Source organism: Rhipicephalus microplus, chromosome 8, assembly GCF_043290135.1.
Source record: "Rhipicephalus microplus isolate Deutch F79 chromosome 8, USDA_Rmic, whole genome shotgun sequence".
Taxonomy (NCBI): Eukaryota; Metazoa; Arthropoda; class Arachnida; order Ixodida; family Ixodidae; genus Rhipicephalus; species Rhipicephalus microplus.
Window position 1 is genome coordinate 4,855,366 of NC_134707.1, and position 16,086 is coordinate 4,871,451.

Here is a 16,086-nt window from a genome sequence, read left to right on the forward strand (position 1 = left end):
GTGGTTACGGGCAACTGCGCTACCCTTGTTGTGACCTCGTAATAACTTTCGCCGCAGTATAAATAGCCTTTGTGAGGGCCTATACACTTTCGTCGAGTCGTTTCCGGCCAGCAATCGTAACGCGGTGTGTATACTTCGCTGGCCTGAGTCTGGATTCGCCAGCAGCAGTCGAGCGAGTGAACGCGGAACCGCGCGAGAGCTCTCTGCAGTGCGTGACAGATGACAGTGCACGGAGAGCCTCAAGGAACACACACAAAAACATCAGCGAGTGTGGCTCCTTGTCATTCAGGGCGGCGGCAAAGTGGGTCGCACTCACGTACTGATGGGATTGGGCGTAGACGGTCGCTGCGGGATCAATACGTGTCCTGCTCGTGTAGTGGCTGTGTTGAGCGCGCGACCAAAAAAAAAAAGGGGGGGGGGGGACCGATACACGACGCTCGAGGCCGAATGGCTGGCTACACACTCGGGTTATTTGATATCGTTTCTGCTCGCAACGATGTCTGCTATAGTCCGGCCCTTTCCTAGTCCACAATGTCCAAGAGGTTTTGCTCTGGATTTCTGTTTCGGCTGAAGTGGCCTCGGCGGGACGAGGGAGTATGTGGATAGCCATCGACCGTCGTCCCAGATACTGGTTGTGGCACAGTAGTTTAGAAGTGTGGCAGCTTGGTCTAGTTGGTGTGGCATGACGATAGTTATAGCGCGAAAAAAAAAAACAAAAAAAAAACGACGACACAGAGACAGACAAGTGTCCTTTGTTTCCCTCTCGTCTCTGTGTCGTCGTTTTGTTCTCGCGCTACAACTATCGCGCTGTAGTGCTGTGCGCTTCTTCGAAACGGAGGGGCTGTACATAGATTATGGAATTTGCGCCGTCAGCCCCGCGTCGCAAGAGGCCTTAGTCGGGCCGAGACAACCCTGCTGTACATAGCGAGATCGTGATCGGCCTACATCTCCTTCGTGGTTATTTAAAGTCAGGGGCGCTCTTTCCCCGCCGTGCACTTAATGTAATAAATTCGCGAATATTCAGCACTACATCTTGTCGTGTAAGCGTTTTTGCTTCTATGACCAGGCATTGGGGGGACACTTGCACGTTGCGCCCTCTCTCGTCGATGACAGTGGCGGCCTTCCATAACTGAATGCGCAATATGCGAAAAAATCATGCCCGACGAAAAAAAAAAAAAAGATCGTTGTCAAAAATGACTCCCGGTTTTTATGCAGTGTAGTCTTATACATAATGTTAAAATTAGTGTCTCACTATAAACCGCGTGGATTTCCAGAGTATTTACATTGAGGCCCCATATATTTCCAATGGGTGTCCTGGGAAGCCACACGCCTTGTAGTGCGGTACTGAAATGATACCAAAATGTTCTAGCAAGTCTCTGCTCTATAGATCCGGGAGTCGTTCATGAAAACAAGCTCATTTCGAACGATATTGTTTTTTTTTCTTGCCTAGTTTCCATTCAGTTATGTTAGTACGTCATTGCTGCATGTCGCCGAGAGATGGTGCCACGTACAGCCGCGGCCACGCCTGTGTATAGAGCACGCGAACAGCCGGTTTTTGCTCTGCGGGCTGAAACCTTGAGGCAGTTTCGGGCTCTGACGTGGTGTATCGGGAGCATGAACGGCCCAGTTGACAGGCTGACCACGTCAGAGCCTGATACTGCCCTAAGGTTTCGCCCCGAAGAGCAAAAACCGGCTGTTCGCGTGCTCTGACGTGGGCGCGGCTGTACATATGTCTCCAAATCCTGGCAATGGAAAGCGAGAGACATGGACAATGTGATTTCTTCACGTATGCTGCGAAGACGTTGTGTTTCCCGCAGGTGTGTGGTTGACCCGGCAATCCCACTCGGGGAATACACGGGAAAGCCGAACCCCTATCTGGACAGGGCCTTTGACAAGGCATCTGGGCCGCACTGCAAAAGGTCAACAACAAATTAGTCGCTGGACCTGACGGCGTAACCAATGAGGCCGTTCTTAATTTGGACAACGAGGCCATCTGCGGATTGACTAAGTACATCAACGACTGCGAAAGGAGGTGGCTAAAGTAATTTTGCAATTTCCGCGAGAGATGGGACTAAACTATGTTTTGTGAGCCGAAGTACACGAGAAGAGTCGCTCAGGGGGCCAGGTTTTTCGGGCTAATCCTGCCTGTGGCTAAATCATCACTACGCCGTTAGAACTTCGAGTGGTCGAAATTTCCGGAGCTCCTAACTGCGGCGTGCAACTCCCAATTACGTTGCTGTTCTGGCGCACAAAAGTGCAGGAATTGTTTTTATTATTGTTTTGGCGAAGGCCCGTTATGGGACTTCGCTTAGTTGCCATAAAAATAAGTTGGGACAACTATAGACATTATCGTGGCAAAGAGTGCGGTGTGGCTGATGGCGTTGCCCTCCTCTTTTCCCTCTTCCGGATCTCTCTTTCCCACCCCTTTCCTATACTTTAGTGTGGCTTTGTTGAACCATTTGTGACTTGGAAATTTGAATTGAGGTCGGCAGAAAGTTAGGCGGGTGGATGATATTGCCGCGCGCTTGATCTGCCAGCGCAAAAGAGGCAGACGAAGTGGCAGTTCCCCTCGTGCCATTGTTCTGTTTTTGGCTGTGCTGAGCCGACCGCTCTTCGGACTTTTGTGAGGACGCCTTAAAACGTCTCCTGTCTCTTTAACGTGACATTTTAATGGTGGAGGTGCGGGGTAACCTCACCTATGCAACAGACTCCTTCTAGCAGCCGGAACGTGACCCAAAACCCAGAGCTTACGCCGGTACACCGTTTCAGTCGGAGGATTCGAGGACTGTCCCCCGAGTTTGTGCCTCACAGTACAAGTACGTCGACTGGTATGGAGAATACTGTTGCTGTCACCGCTTCCCCTACCGCTGGAGCCGCCGCTGCTCCAACCGCTGCACCCGCAGCTGCACCCACTCATTACACGCTACAAAAACCACGTGTTCCGAGTCCCTTTCGTGGTGGCCTCTATGAAGATGTGGAAGATTGGCTGGCTGAGTACGAGTACGTAGCGGATTTCAACGGGTGGGACGAAGTAGCGAAGCTCAAGAATGTGTACTTTAGTCTTCTGGATGGTGCTCGCACATGGTTCCAGAACCGCAAGGGCCTCCTAACGTCGTGGCATGAGTTCTGTCACAGGCTCCGCGAAACGTACTCGAGTCTCGATCGTCGAGAGCGCGCTGAAAGGGCCCTCCAGTCCCGCATGCAGATGCCTAATGAAGGTGTGGCTACATACGTGGAGGATATGGTTCATCTGTTCACTCGCGCCGATCCAACCATGCCGGAAGACAAGAAGCTGCGACACTTGATGCGAGGTGTGAAAGAGCAGCTCTTCGCTGGACTCATTCGTAGTCCGCCTAGAACGGTCGCGGAGTTCCTCACTGAAGCCGTCGCCATGGAAAAGGCGCTGCAGCAGCGGAACCAGTACGATCGGCAAGTGAATGCTACCTATACCACCGGGCTAGGCTCGTTCCCGACCGACGTGGGAGCGCTTCGCGAGCTGATACGTTCGGTTGTTCGCGACGAGCTACAACAGCTGCAACAGCTGAACCAGGCGCAGCAGCAGCCTTCCACGAATTGCGTCGCCACCATCATACGTGACGAAGTTCAGCATGCGCTCGGCACACCTCGCCGCGAGACACCAACGCAGGTTGCTGCACCACTTCAGGCGTTCGCAACTTCAAGTGAACCTCTAGGGGTGACCTACGCAGACGTATTGAGACGCACCGTTCCGTCGTCCACGACACCATCCCCAGTGAGTGGTTTCCAGCGCACCACTTATACCGACACGTTCGAACACAACGCACCTGCACCAGTCCCACTACCAGCCGCAACCCCGTACGCCACACTGCAGTCCGCACAGGTGGTCCCTTATTTTGCAGACACTCGACCCGTCATGCGTAAATCCGACATATGGCGCATGCCCGACCGACGACCGCTTTGCTACCACTGCGGTGAAGCGGGTCACCTCTACCGAGACTGCCAGTACCGCCGACTTGGGCTGCAGGGTTTTCCTGCCAATTCACCCCGCCCCCGGTTTGGACAGAGACCACCAGAAATTGAAGATTTTATCGCTCGGCAGAACGTCCCACTCAGGCGTCAGTCGCGCTCACCGTCACCGCGGTCGTCATCTTATTCAGGCAACGGAAATCGAAGGCCGCAAGGACGGTCTCCGAGCCCTCGCCTGGAAAACTAACGCCAGCGACCTTTCGAGGCGAGGCCGCTGATTCTCGACGTGATGAAGACCTCGCCCTCCAATCGACGCGACATCGGACCAACGGAAATTCGACTACGCCGGCGCCTGTATCCCAGCTGAGCGACTTTTCAATGGACATACCTGTGCTGCTCGACGGTCGCAATTTAACTGCCTTAATAGACACTGGTGCTGACTACTCGATTATTAGCGGACAATTGGCACGTACCTTGAAGAAAGTGATAATGCCTTGGACAGGATCGCATGTACGTACAGCTGGCGGACATGTTGTAACGCCGGTTGGTTTGTGCACGTCCAGGCTACAAATACGAGGCTGCACGTTTTTGGTCAGCTCCATCGTGCTACGTGACTGCTCCCGCGAATTAATTCTCGGCCTCGATTTTCTTCGGGAATATGGCGCCGTAATCGACCTACGGCGACGCTGCATTTCCTTTTCGACAGTCAACGCTACGTCAAGGGACTCCAACCGCCGTACAACCGCCCTCCGTGTTTCCGACGACAGTGTCACAATACCACCTCGTGCAAGTATCCTAATTCAGGTGACTTCCGAAGGAACCAGTGACGGTGAAACAGTGGCAGAGTGCAACGTCTCCCTGCTGCTGGCGCTTGGAATTTCTGTGGCACGAGGCATCATTGACATTCGGAACGGTACAGCCGAGGTCATGATTACAAATTTCACCAATGAGCATCGTCACCTTTTCCGGGGCACTGCGGTCGCCTACGCTGAAGCCTTGGAGGACGTCATTGAGTGTTTTGCCTGTGAAGACAGTAGCCGCAATGGACAAACCGTAATAGATGTTGACATGAACAGTGCACTGCCAGAAGAGAACCAGAGGGCCTTGCGAGAGCTATTGTTTGAATTCAGGGCGTGCTTTGCTCAGTCGTCTAAAGTGAGTCAGACGCCAATTACACAGCACAGGATAATCACTTACGACGACGCAAGACCTATTCACCAACAGCCATACCGCGTCTCGCCGACAGAACGCGCAGCTATCAAGCAGCAAGTGAAAGAAATGATCGACGACGGCGTTATCCAGCCTTCGAACAGTCCCTGGTCCTCACCGGTCGTTCTGGTTAAGAAGAAGGACGGTACGCTTCGCTTCTGTGTAGATTACAGAAAGCTCAACAACGTCACAAAAAAAGATGTTTATCCGCTGCCGCGTATTGATGACTCGCTTGACCGACTACGACGAGCGAAGTATTTTTCTTCCCTGGATTTAAAGAGTGGCTACTGGCAAATTGAGGTTGATGAGCGCGACCGCGAAAAAACCGCCTTTGTCACGCCGGATGGCCTCTACGAATTTCGGGTGCTACCGTTCGGACTCTGCTCTGCGCCAGCTACCTTCCAACGCATGATGGACACTGTGTTGACTGACTTAAAATGGCAAAGCTGCCTTGTGTACTTGGATGATGTGGTCGTGTTTTCAACCAGCTTCTCCGAACATCTGAAGCGACTACGACAAGTACTTGAGGCGATTCGGACGGCTAACCTTACGTTAAAGCCGCAAAAATGCCATTTCGGTTACGAAGAACTAAAGTTCCTTGGACATGTCGTAAGCGCAGAAGGCGTCCGTCCTGACCCTGAGAAAACCGCCGCTGTCGCAGCCTTCCCGACTCCTGCCGATAAGAAAAGTGTGCGGCGGTTTCTTGGTCTATGCGCGTACTACCGGCGCTTTATAGGCAATTTTTCGAAAATTGCCGAACCATTAACTAGACTCACTAGAGACGATACGCCGTTCGTTTGGAGTGCTGAACAAGAATCAGCATTCACAGAGCTTCGGCTTCGCCTGGCATCACCACCTGTTCTTGGACATTTCGACGAGGAAGCCGAAACAGAAATTCATACCGACGCCAGTAACGTCGGTCTGGGCGCGGTACTCGTCCAACGGCAGGAGGGAATTGAAAAGGTTATCGCCTACGCAAGCCGAACCCTAACACGCCCGGAGTCAAACTACAGTACCACGGAGAAGGAGTGCCTTGCTGTCGTGTGGGCAATTGCTAAGTTTCGACCTTACCTTTACGGCCGTCCATTCAGAGTAGTGACGGATCATCACTCGCTGTGCTGGCTTGCGAACCTCAGAGACCCCTCCGGACGACTGGCAAGGTGGAGCCTACGTCTGCAGGAGTACGACGTCACTATCGTGTACAAGTCCGGTCGTGCACACGAAGATGCGGACACGTTGTCACGCGCGCCAGTTGAGCCTGCCGCTCAGAGCTTCGAAGAGGACTGCCCTTTCCTTGGCTCCGTAAGCGTAACAGACTTGGCTTTACGGCAGCGAGCAGATGCTCAATTGCGACCTATCATTGAACATCTAGAGGGCCGCAACGTATCACTGCCCCAGCATATAACTCGCGGATTGTCATCCTTCTGCTTACGACAGGGCGTGTTGTACAAGAAGAACGCAGCCGCCAGCAACAAAACTTACCTGTTGGTCGTCCCCGCAGAGCTGCGTGAGGAAATTCTATTTGCCTGCCACAACGAGCCTCCATCGGGCCATCTGGGCATCACCCGAACCATCGCTAGGGTACGAAAGTCTTACTACTGGCCGAAACTTGCCGCTTGCGTTAAACAGTACGTTCAAGCCTGCCGCGAATGCCAGCGCCGAAAATCCCCATCTGTTAAGCCTGCGGGATTACTTCACCCTATCGAGCCACCCAGAACACCCTTCGATCAAGTCGGCATGGACCTCCTGGGTCCGTTTCCCTTGTCATCTTCCGGCAACAAGTGGATAATCGTCGCTACAGATTATCTAACCCGCTATGCTGAAACTAAGGCGCTTCCTAAAAGCACGGCTTGTGAAGTTGCTCAGTTTTTCATCGAGAGAATTGTATTACGCCACGGTGCTCCATCCTGTGTCATCACAGACCGAGGAACAGCGTTTACAGCAAGGCTCCTTGAACAAGTTTTTCAGTTAAGTTACTCCACGCATCGCAAGACAACAGCGTATCACCCTCAGACAAATGGACTGACCGAGCGGCTTAACAAAACGATGACTGATATGCTGTCTATGTACATAGACGTACAGCACAAGACGTGGGATGAAATACTGCCTTACGTAACATTCGCGTATAATACCGCTACGCAAGAGACCACACGATTCACTCCGTTTCGTCTTCTATACGGTCGGGACGTTCAGACGATGTTGGACGCAATGCTCCCATGCGACATTGACAACATCGAGAATCTCGACGAAGATGCTGAGTGTTTCGTGCAACGAGCCGAGGAAGCACGTCAACTAGCCCGCGTAAACATCAAGAAACAACAAGGCGTCGATGCACAGCGCTACAACCGCTGCCACAGACAAGTCGATTATAAACCAGGTGACCAGGTGTTGGTTTGGACCCCTGTGCGCTGCAAAGGTCTCTCTGAGAAGCTTCTCAGTCGGTATTTTGGCCCGTACAAAGTGCTACGACAAGTGAGCGACGTAAATTACGAAGTCCTTCCGGACGGAAGCCAACCACCCCGACGCCGACAGCTACGACCCGAGATTGTGCACGTGGTGCGGTTAAAACCGTACCACACACTGTGACAATGTTTTTTTTTACGATACACGCTTCGTTTAGCATCGAGGCGATGCTCTTCAGGGAGGAGGGGCAGTGCCGCGCGCTTGATCTGCCAGCGCAAAAGAGGCAGACGAAGTGGCAGTTCCCCTCGTGCCATTGTTCTGTTTTTGGCTGTGCTGAGCCGACCGCTCTTGGACTTTTGTGAGGACGCCTTAAAACGTCTCCTGTCTCTTTAACGTGACAATATTAGATATAGGAGGGCAGGATAGCCGCTGGTCATTAGGCGTAACTTACTGGACTTCAAGAGTACGCAAACGCGCCTGGGGTAGACAGAAAGTTGGTGGGCCGGTGAGAAGAAGTTTGCGGACATAGCGTGGCAGCAGCAAGTGCAGGACCGGGTTGAGTGGCGAAACACGTGAGAGGTCCTTGCCCTGCAGTGGGCGTAGTCAGGCTGATGATGATGATGATGGTGATGATGACGTCGCCATGCGACTCGGCTCGGTCATTCGCACACGTGTTCATCATAACAGCAGCTCCCTTTAGTTCCATCCTTTCTGCTGACATCACTATGATGTCCACAGCACACGCTTGCCGTAATGTACTCGGTATATACGATGCGCGTCGCGTTCTGTTCTTGTTACCGTTTTATCTTCGTGTTGTAACATGCCCTCTTATCTCGTCGTCTGCCTCTTTATCTGCTTCGGCGTACAACTCCGGGTACCGTTGGCCATGGTGATGAATACGTAAAGCAGCGCGTGCACGACCTCACTCACCCATTGCGCAACGTGGCAACATCGCTTTGCTGCGTGATGCGCATAGCTTTTAGAAATACGTATGCGCGAACGATGTCGCCATTGCGCAACGCTCGCGCGGTTGCAGTATAAGGACGCGACTCACGTGTGTTCTGTATTTTAATGCTTTATGAGCCTGCGGTGTTAACATTCTGTTTGCGCCTTGTCCTACATACTCTCGTTCTATGTAATTTTATCTATAGACGTTCGGTGACAATAACTCATCTCGACGCCGGAGCCTCGGACGCGGGGCTTCCACGCGTCCCTGTTGCCCCGAAAGCAGTCTGCGGCTAATTTCGCCTTCTCTCGTTCGCGTCGTTTATAAAAGCGTGTACACCAAAATAGTTAATAGGGGGGAAACATTTCGATTGTTCAGGGTATAGTGTCACATTACGGGTGTATTTTTCTTAGAGTAATAAACAGCGCGTTTGCGTTCGCACTGAACCATCACGTCATGTTAGTTACCCTTGGAAAACGGGCGAATCGAAAGGTGTTGCTTTCTAAGAAACAGAAAAAAAAAGAAAAAGATAAAGGTACCCTTGCAAAGTGAACAATTACTGTATTTCACCTACGACTTTCTGCAACTGTTTGAATTTTATCTTGGATAAAGCTGTAGTTATTCAAGGAAGGCAAATGGGGAAATTATCCCACCAATTTTTTGAACAAGGCCAAGAATTGAACCATCAATTATTATTATTATTATTATTATTATTATTATTATTATTATTATTATTATTACTGGCTGTCCTTGTTTGCACGCTCGGTCGTTTCACACGCGTCGCTGCCAACAAGCTCAGGTCTCTGTTATAAAAAAACAAATATTCTGTCGTCCGCAAGAGCAACCGGCTTCATCCAGCGCGTCACGCATTTTCCCGATTTTCGGGCAGCCGATGTCGTCACGTGCTTACGCACCTGCGTGTCGACACAAGCGGCAACTGTTGACGTCATCGCTGCGTTGCAAACTCTGCGTCGTGTCGTCACGAAACGGTATAGTAGTTTCAAACTTCCGCGTTGGTGGCAACCTTCACACCGTCCGACGATTCCTCGCAGCTGCATGTATTTGTACCCGAAGTACTTTATTTATTTATATATTGTGGGGAAGGGGGAGAAATTCTTGCGTCAATCAGTACGGAAAGTATTGTGACTGTACTTCTTAAGTTGTGACATTATCAGTCAGTTCGCTTTCTTTAAAAAAAAAAAGAAGGGGGCACCTCCTCGATTTGAAGTCGTGGTCGGCGAGACAGATGTGGTCAAGTGTCATTTTGTGCTCGGTATATATATATATATATATATATATATATATATATATATATATATATATATATATATATATATATATATATATATATATATATATATATATATATATATATATATATATATTAAGGGAAAGAAGTGTATACCTAAGGGCTCGTTTTTCCGTGTTTTAACACAATAATAATATCTAACAGACAGTAATGCCAAGGAATGTACAGGGGAAGTTATTAGAACCAATGGAATGTAAATAAGAAGAAAGAAAAGTGTATGAAAAAATAACCAGCCGTGAGCGGGAATCGAACCTACGACCTTCGAATAACGCGTTCGATGCTCTAACCACTGAGCTACTACCACAGCGGCCTTCCCTCCATCCACTTTTTTGGGTTTATATGTAAATTTAGAAGTAGGAGTGACGGTCAGCGCCATCTATAAGCCAAACGACGTATATATATATATATATATATATATATATATATATATATATATATATATATATATATATATATATATATATATATATATATATATATATATATACACACACACCATATTTCATGGATGGGGTGAGGGCACGGGCCTGATGTGCCATTTCCTGTCTACGACACCGCTCTGCATGTGCCTTCAAAAAGCACCGCTTCAAATCTATGCCTCGATGTGCTGATGACCGTCGCTCGTTTGTATCTGCCAATTGATGGCCTAGCATTTATTTTGCTCGTATTTGTTTTTTTTTTTTTTGCGTACAGTCCTCGGTTCGTACACAGTGCACACGTGAGCCGTGAAGCTCGCAACTTGTAACCGAACTCTCTGTACGGCCCTTGTGACTGGTAGCCTGATGGTAAATGAGTCGACGCATTCACAATGCGTGCACGATAAGATAACAATGTGACCACCGGCATTCGGCATGATCTGACAGAGTTGATCTAGAGATTTCATATTGCAATTTTGAAATGCTTGGGTTGCTTGTAGCGTCATTAATTTAGAATTTAGTCTGTGAAAATAGTCGTGGTGGTGCAGTCGCATCCGCAAATAACATATCATTCAGTCTGCCCGGAAAAAAAAAAAAAAAAAAACTACGGTTGCCTCAAGCAGCCTATCATACCAATGCTCGGGTTGTCGACCCATTTCGGATAATGTTGGATGCAGTTGATGTGAAATGCCAAAAAGATGTTTATGTACGCACACTCTGGTGCGCAAGCAGGGCACTGCGGCCAGCTGAGTCTGTCGGCGTATCGCTTGGTTTCTTGAAACCCGCAATGCGAAGAGTATCGCTCGAGCGTTGGCAGTTTCTGTGTTACGAATGTCGCGCTGCTGCAACTGCGGACAGCCAAAACTTCTAACCCAGTTTGCGTTGCTCCAAGCTGCGCTCAGAATTCGCATTACATAGGCAGCGTTGCAATCATCGGTGAATATTTCTCCCACCAACACTATATAGACCAACACCCTGTATAACGTTAATATAGACTTCTCTTGAGCATAATGACTGTTTGCCACAGTTAACGCTCCGAGTCTACATTGGAGTATACCAGCGATTCCGGAAAGGGGGCGCTTCTATCCTGCCACTGAATTGTACACGATGTACCTATAGTCGTCTCGTGCATTCTCGCTGTACAGCAGCATCTTTCTGTGCATGTTCGCACTCTGTCGAGCGTGCGATTTTCGCTTCGTTCCTTTTCTTTCAAGGAATGTATACCGTCACTACTTCGAATTCGAGTCAGACGACAGTACGCGGTGCAGCAGTGATGCATCGAGTGTGGGCGACCTCGGAGCGATGCATCCACGGAGCAAAAGAAAAAAAAAAAATTCTCCGCTGCGCGCGCATCGCGTCACGACGCCCGCGTGATCGCTCATTCCAGTTCGCGCGCTTTTTCCGTTTATCTTCTGAGCCGAAGCTTTTCCAAGTTGCCCAGACTTCGGCGACTGTCTGAGCAATGTGACTCTCCTTTTATGATAGTCGCTTGCGTAACACTCCCTTTAGAGAGTCTACGTGACTCTCTAAAGGGAAGCTTATAGAAGGCCTTCTTGTTGGGCGAGTTGGTGCATGTCTTATTGTAGGATATGTGCGCAAAAGATCGGACGAACGCAGGAAAAAACGAAGTAGTCAATAAGAGTGCAAATGCTGGTGTATCTGTTTCAGAAACAGCTCATATAGGCATCTTCGAAAGTCGCAGAAATAACAATTGGATGCAAACAATTTGGTCATCTCGCGTCAACCGAAACATGAGCGGGAGCAGGAAATTGCCCCCTGTCTTATATATAGATTAACCGAAGTGTCGCTTAACCATTCATCGCCCTTCTCTTTAATCACAAAGGCTTCCAAAATATGAACTTTTGGGAAAAGGGGACTCCCGTAACACAGGCACAACCACGAATAAAAATCGCACGAAAGAGCAAGCAAGCGCAGTGTAGAAAAACAGAGAGAAAGGAAAAGAAAAACGTAGGAAGAAATCTATCAATAAATAAAAATCAAAACAAAAAAATTGAAGAAAAAACAAGAAAGAAGGGAATAAAGAGAAACTCAAAGATGAAGAGGGCTGCATGTCCAGCTCCGCGATTCTTTCAGGCTTGGCACACCAGGTGAAGCTGTCGTTTTTTTTTTGTTTTTTTTTTGCTTTTACTTGGGGGGGGGGGTCTATGCCGCTTACGCTTCATTTGTTGATTATGAATTTGCTCTGGATCACACTGTTCACTAGGACGCATTAATAAGTCGATCAGTAGCATAGACTCACCCGATCGAATTAACGCATTACGCCCGTGCTGAGAACGGAAACCAAGACAGCGGCGAAGAAGAGTTGAGGTGGACGGTTTTGTTTTTCTTCAGCTGCTTTCTTTTTTCTGTTTCTTTTTAATGGTTACATGCGTTACCTTGCATGGGCGGCTTAAATGCGGGACATTTTCAATAAACCGGCGATTCCTTGCGAAGTGCATGATTTGAGCTCAATAATTAAGGTGAATAATATGCATGCTCACTCATTGAGCTTCTCGAATTTATTTTCCCTTACACCGCAGCGCTTCGAAGCTGTAATGATAATAAAAAGAAAATAATACGAAAAGCTGTTAAATATGCGCAGGAAAAGTACGCGATTACAAACGCACGAATACGAGTAAGGTCAACTCCGGTTTATCGTATAATAACTATTTTAGTTATGCAGAAATTCAGTGGGCGAAATGGCTTTGCGGGCACTGATCGCACTTTAAGCGTCCTGGTGTCCTGTAAGGGAGAGTCGCACCTGTCCATACGGCGATCTTTGCCAACATGAAAGAATTGCGGCAGTCATCAGGCCCGTCCACGGTTCAATGGCGTGGGCATAACCGAACGATATTCCATCGATAATCGCCGATACTGCGATGCAATCTGAACGGCGGATGTCTGAAAAGTGATTGTTGCAACGCTTAATTAGTTGGTGAAGCTCGCAGAGTTCTTCATGCCGAAAGGACCTTTTTTGATGAGTTGGTGCTACGTGGCTGTCGTGCAAAATGCATTTCTTGATTTTCAAAAAAAAGGGGGAGGGGGGCAGAGGAGAAGAAAGTGAAGGGCCGAACTACCAACTATTTCAGGACAAGAAACGTGCAGAAAAAAAAAAGACCTTTCCGCGCATGCGTGAACAGCCAACAGGCTACAACTAAGCTACCAAATAAGTTACAGCGGTGGTCATGCCTCCGTCCATATATTGTGTGGTATGCATGTGCATTTGAACGTCAGTCAGCGCCACCAGTGATGAGATCGCGTGCTATACGTGACGCCAACATGCAGAAAAAGCGTGTAGTTCACTCGGTGTGCTGGTGCCACTAATCTGACGCTCCCACGTTTAATGCGGTGGGGATATAGTCGCCGTAATAGCTCAGTCGGTAGAGCATCGGACGTGTCATTCGAACGTCGCAAATTCAGTTCCCTGCCGGTGGCAAACTGTCTTTTCGTGCAGTTTTTTTTTTCTTCGCGTTTACATTACATTTACAACTAACGCGTGCCCTATACTTTCCTTGGCCGTGTTCTCTCTTATTTTCCATGAATATTGTGCGTAAGAAAGCCCAGCCGCGGTGGTCTATATAGTGGCTAAGGTACTCGGCTGCGGTGGCTGCATTTTCGATGGGGGCGAAAATGCTCTAGGCTTGTGTGCTCATATTAGGGTACACGTTGAAGAACCCCAAGTGGTCGAAATTACCGGAACCCTCCACCATACGACGTCTTTCATAGCACACGATCCCACATATCAATCGTCTATCAATCATGTGTCCAAGAAAGAAAGGAAAAAAAAACGAGCCCTTGAAATTCCCACTTCTGTCGAATACCAAGTTATAGTCGTGTCACCGAAACAATCAGTACCCTCTCTTTTTGATAAAGCCTGCTTCCGACAACTTTCTAGTCGGGAATCGGCGTTCGCGCAAAGCATGCACGGTTCACATCTGCAGGCGTTGCAATGCGTAGGAATGTGCGCGTTATCTCTCTTACACCTCAGCCTGTCATTTGTTCAACGTCCCGCTTGTCCGATGTCTTGCCGCGGCCTAGGGGCATCTCGTAAATTACCCCTTGTGCTCAGCGGCAAAAAAAAAAAAAGAAAAAAAAAACCGTTTTGTGTGCTGCGTTGCATAAGGCGACTCGAAGCCGAAAGCCATCAACTTTTTCTTCCTGGTCGATGTATCGATACCTTTCCGAGCTGTATGAACGTCTACAGTAATTCTATATCATAAGGTGACTTTTGCACTGCCTCAAAGATCGTAGACATTGGCAGCATTCTACGCCTCACCTGGATTTGCGCTGTCACGCGATGGTGTCACGAATCTGGGCTATACGTGGCGTCGTGATCGCAAGATATGGTGACGTCATCACGCGAACATATCACTCACGTTGACACTGACGGTCAGTTTTCTCCTTTCATGGGGGCATCTGAGGCTGTCGCCTTAATAAGGGGCGGTAAAACTATCTTATTTGGACTCGAGGTGAGGATGGTTAAGTCATATCAGTGAGCTGCGTGAACTGGCCCAACTCGGGTTGCAGTCGGTGGGAGCCCGCCGTACTGGGCGGTGTACTCTCTGGCGTCGTGTACACTCTCGTCCCGCAGTGTGATAACTATGTAGAGGAAACAACGAAGCGCGACGCGTGTGTGGACAAGCGTGCTCGAATGTCGACGCGTTCACACGAGAGGCGCGTTCCGCAATGCTGCGCGTGTGTCAGCGCGGATTTTCTAGTTCCGTCTCCGCGAAGGGGGCGTTTACGGAACTGTCGGCGGCGCTCTTGAAAAAAAGAAAGCCGCGTGGCACCGGATGCCGGCAGGTGTGCGACACTTGCGCGCGCACTCGCAATGTACAGCCAGTGTTGGGCGAGAGGACTCGCTCCGTGCACTGCGGAGAGACGCCGCCGATACGAACAGGCGGCATACAGACGCGGGGAGTGAAACCGTTTGTTACTCGCACCACTCTGCAAACAAGGCAATTCCGGCCTAGTGGGTACATCCGATCCCGCGGTTCCTCCGTGCGCGTTGGGGGATTGGGTTAGGGGGAAGCGCTTCGCTGCTCTGGCCAAGAAGAAAGAAAACACAGAATCGCGGGGGCCTGTTGCGGCCCTTTGAGCGGGGATCCTGGGCAGCCGAGACTGACCAGACCGTCATCACAAATGCTAAAAAGGGGGGTGTTGCCTCAAAGCAGACATAAGCCGAATGCAGTCACGCAACTCGGGCGGGTGGCGGCGGCAAACGCTCGGTGTAAAGGCGATCTGTATTCCGTCGCAGTTGCGATTATAGCGTTGGGTAAGCGGGCGTTATAAACGAGAGAGGACAGGGGGAGATTTCATTCAACAGACGACTGTGGTCGTGGGTGCGAGATATTTCGTGCGTTGGTCGGCCTCGAGCTTAATCCCAGTTAATTCGCTCATTTTTCTTCCTTTTGAGAGTCTTCGCGAGAAAAACCCGTTTATTCTCACATAGTCCTGGACTTTTTTCTTTCTCTGTTTTTCGTTCCGTTTTTTTTTTTGCGTAATGTTAAGCAAGTTCCTAAAAAGGGCGCCGATGAAAGAAGTTCAGCGCCTCTGATGTCTCTTCCTTTCATATATGTTTTTCTCTCTTTTTTATCACGAGGTGAAAGGGGGGGGGGGAGGTGAGGCTGCAGGGGGTGTTGCTGCGAAACTGAACTCCGCGTCCGAGTCTTCGAAACATTTGACCTCGCCTACACGAACTACGTGATGGCCATCCCTCGAGGAAAAAGCCTAAAAGTCACGCCAACTCACTCCACCCCCGTCGGATCTGGCCGTTTGTACGTCGGCGCTGTCTAGCTCCAATACCGCGTCTAGGCGTGTCTGTGAATACTGAATGGGTTCTCGGTTGTGTCGCCTTA

The 16,086-nt window shown here is 49.5% G+C and overlaps 1 protein-coding gene across 3 annotated transcripts in view; it reads left to right on the plus strand.

The window, feature by feature from the left end:
* Positions 1 to 16,086, plus strand: part of LOC119163977 (protein kinase C-binding protein NELL2) — a 99,691-nt gene that overhangs the window by 17,361 nt on the left and 66,244 nt on the right. The gene's annotated exons all lie outside the window — the stretch shown is intronic.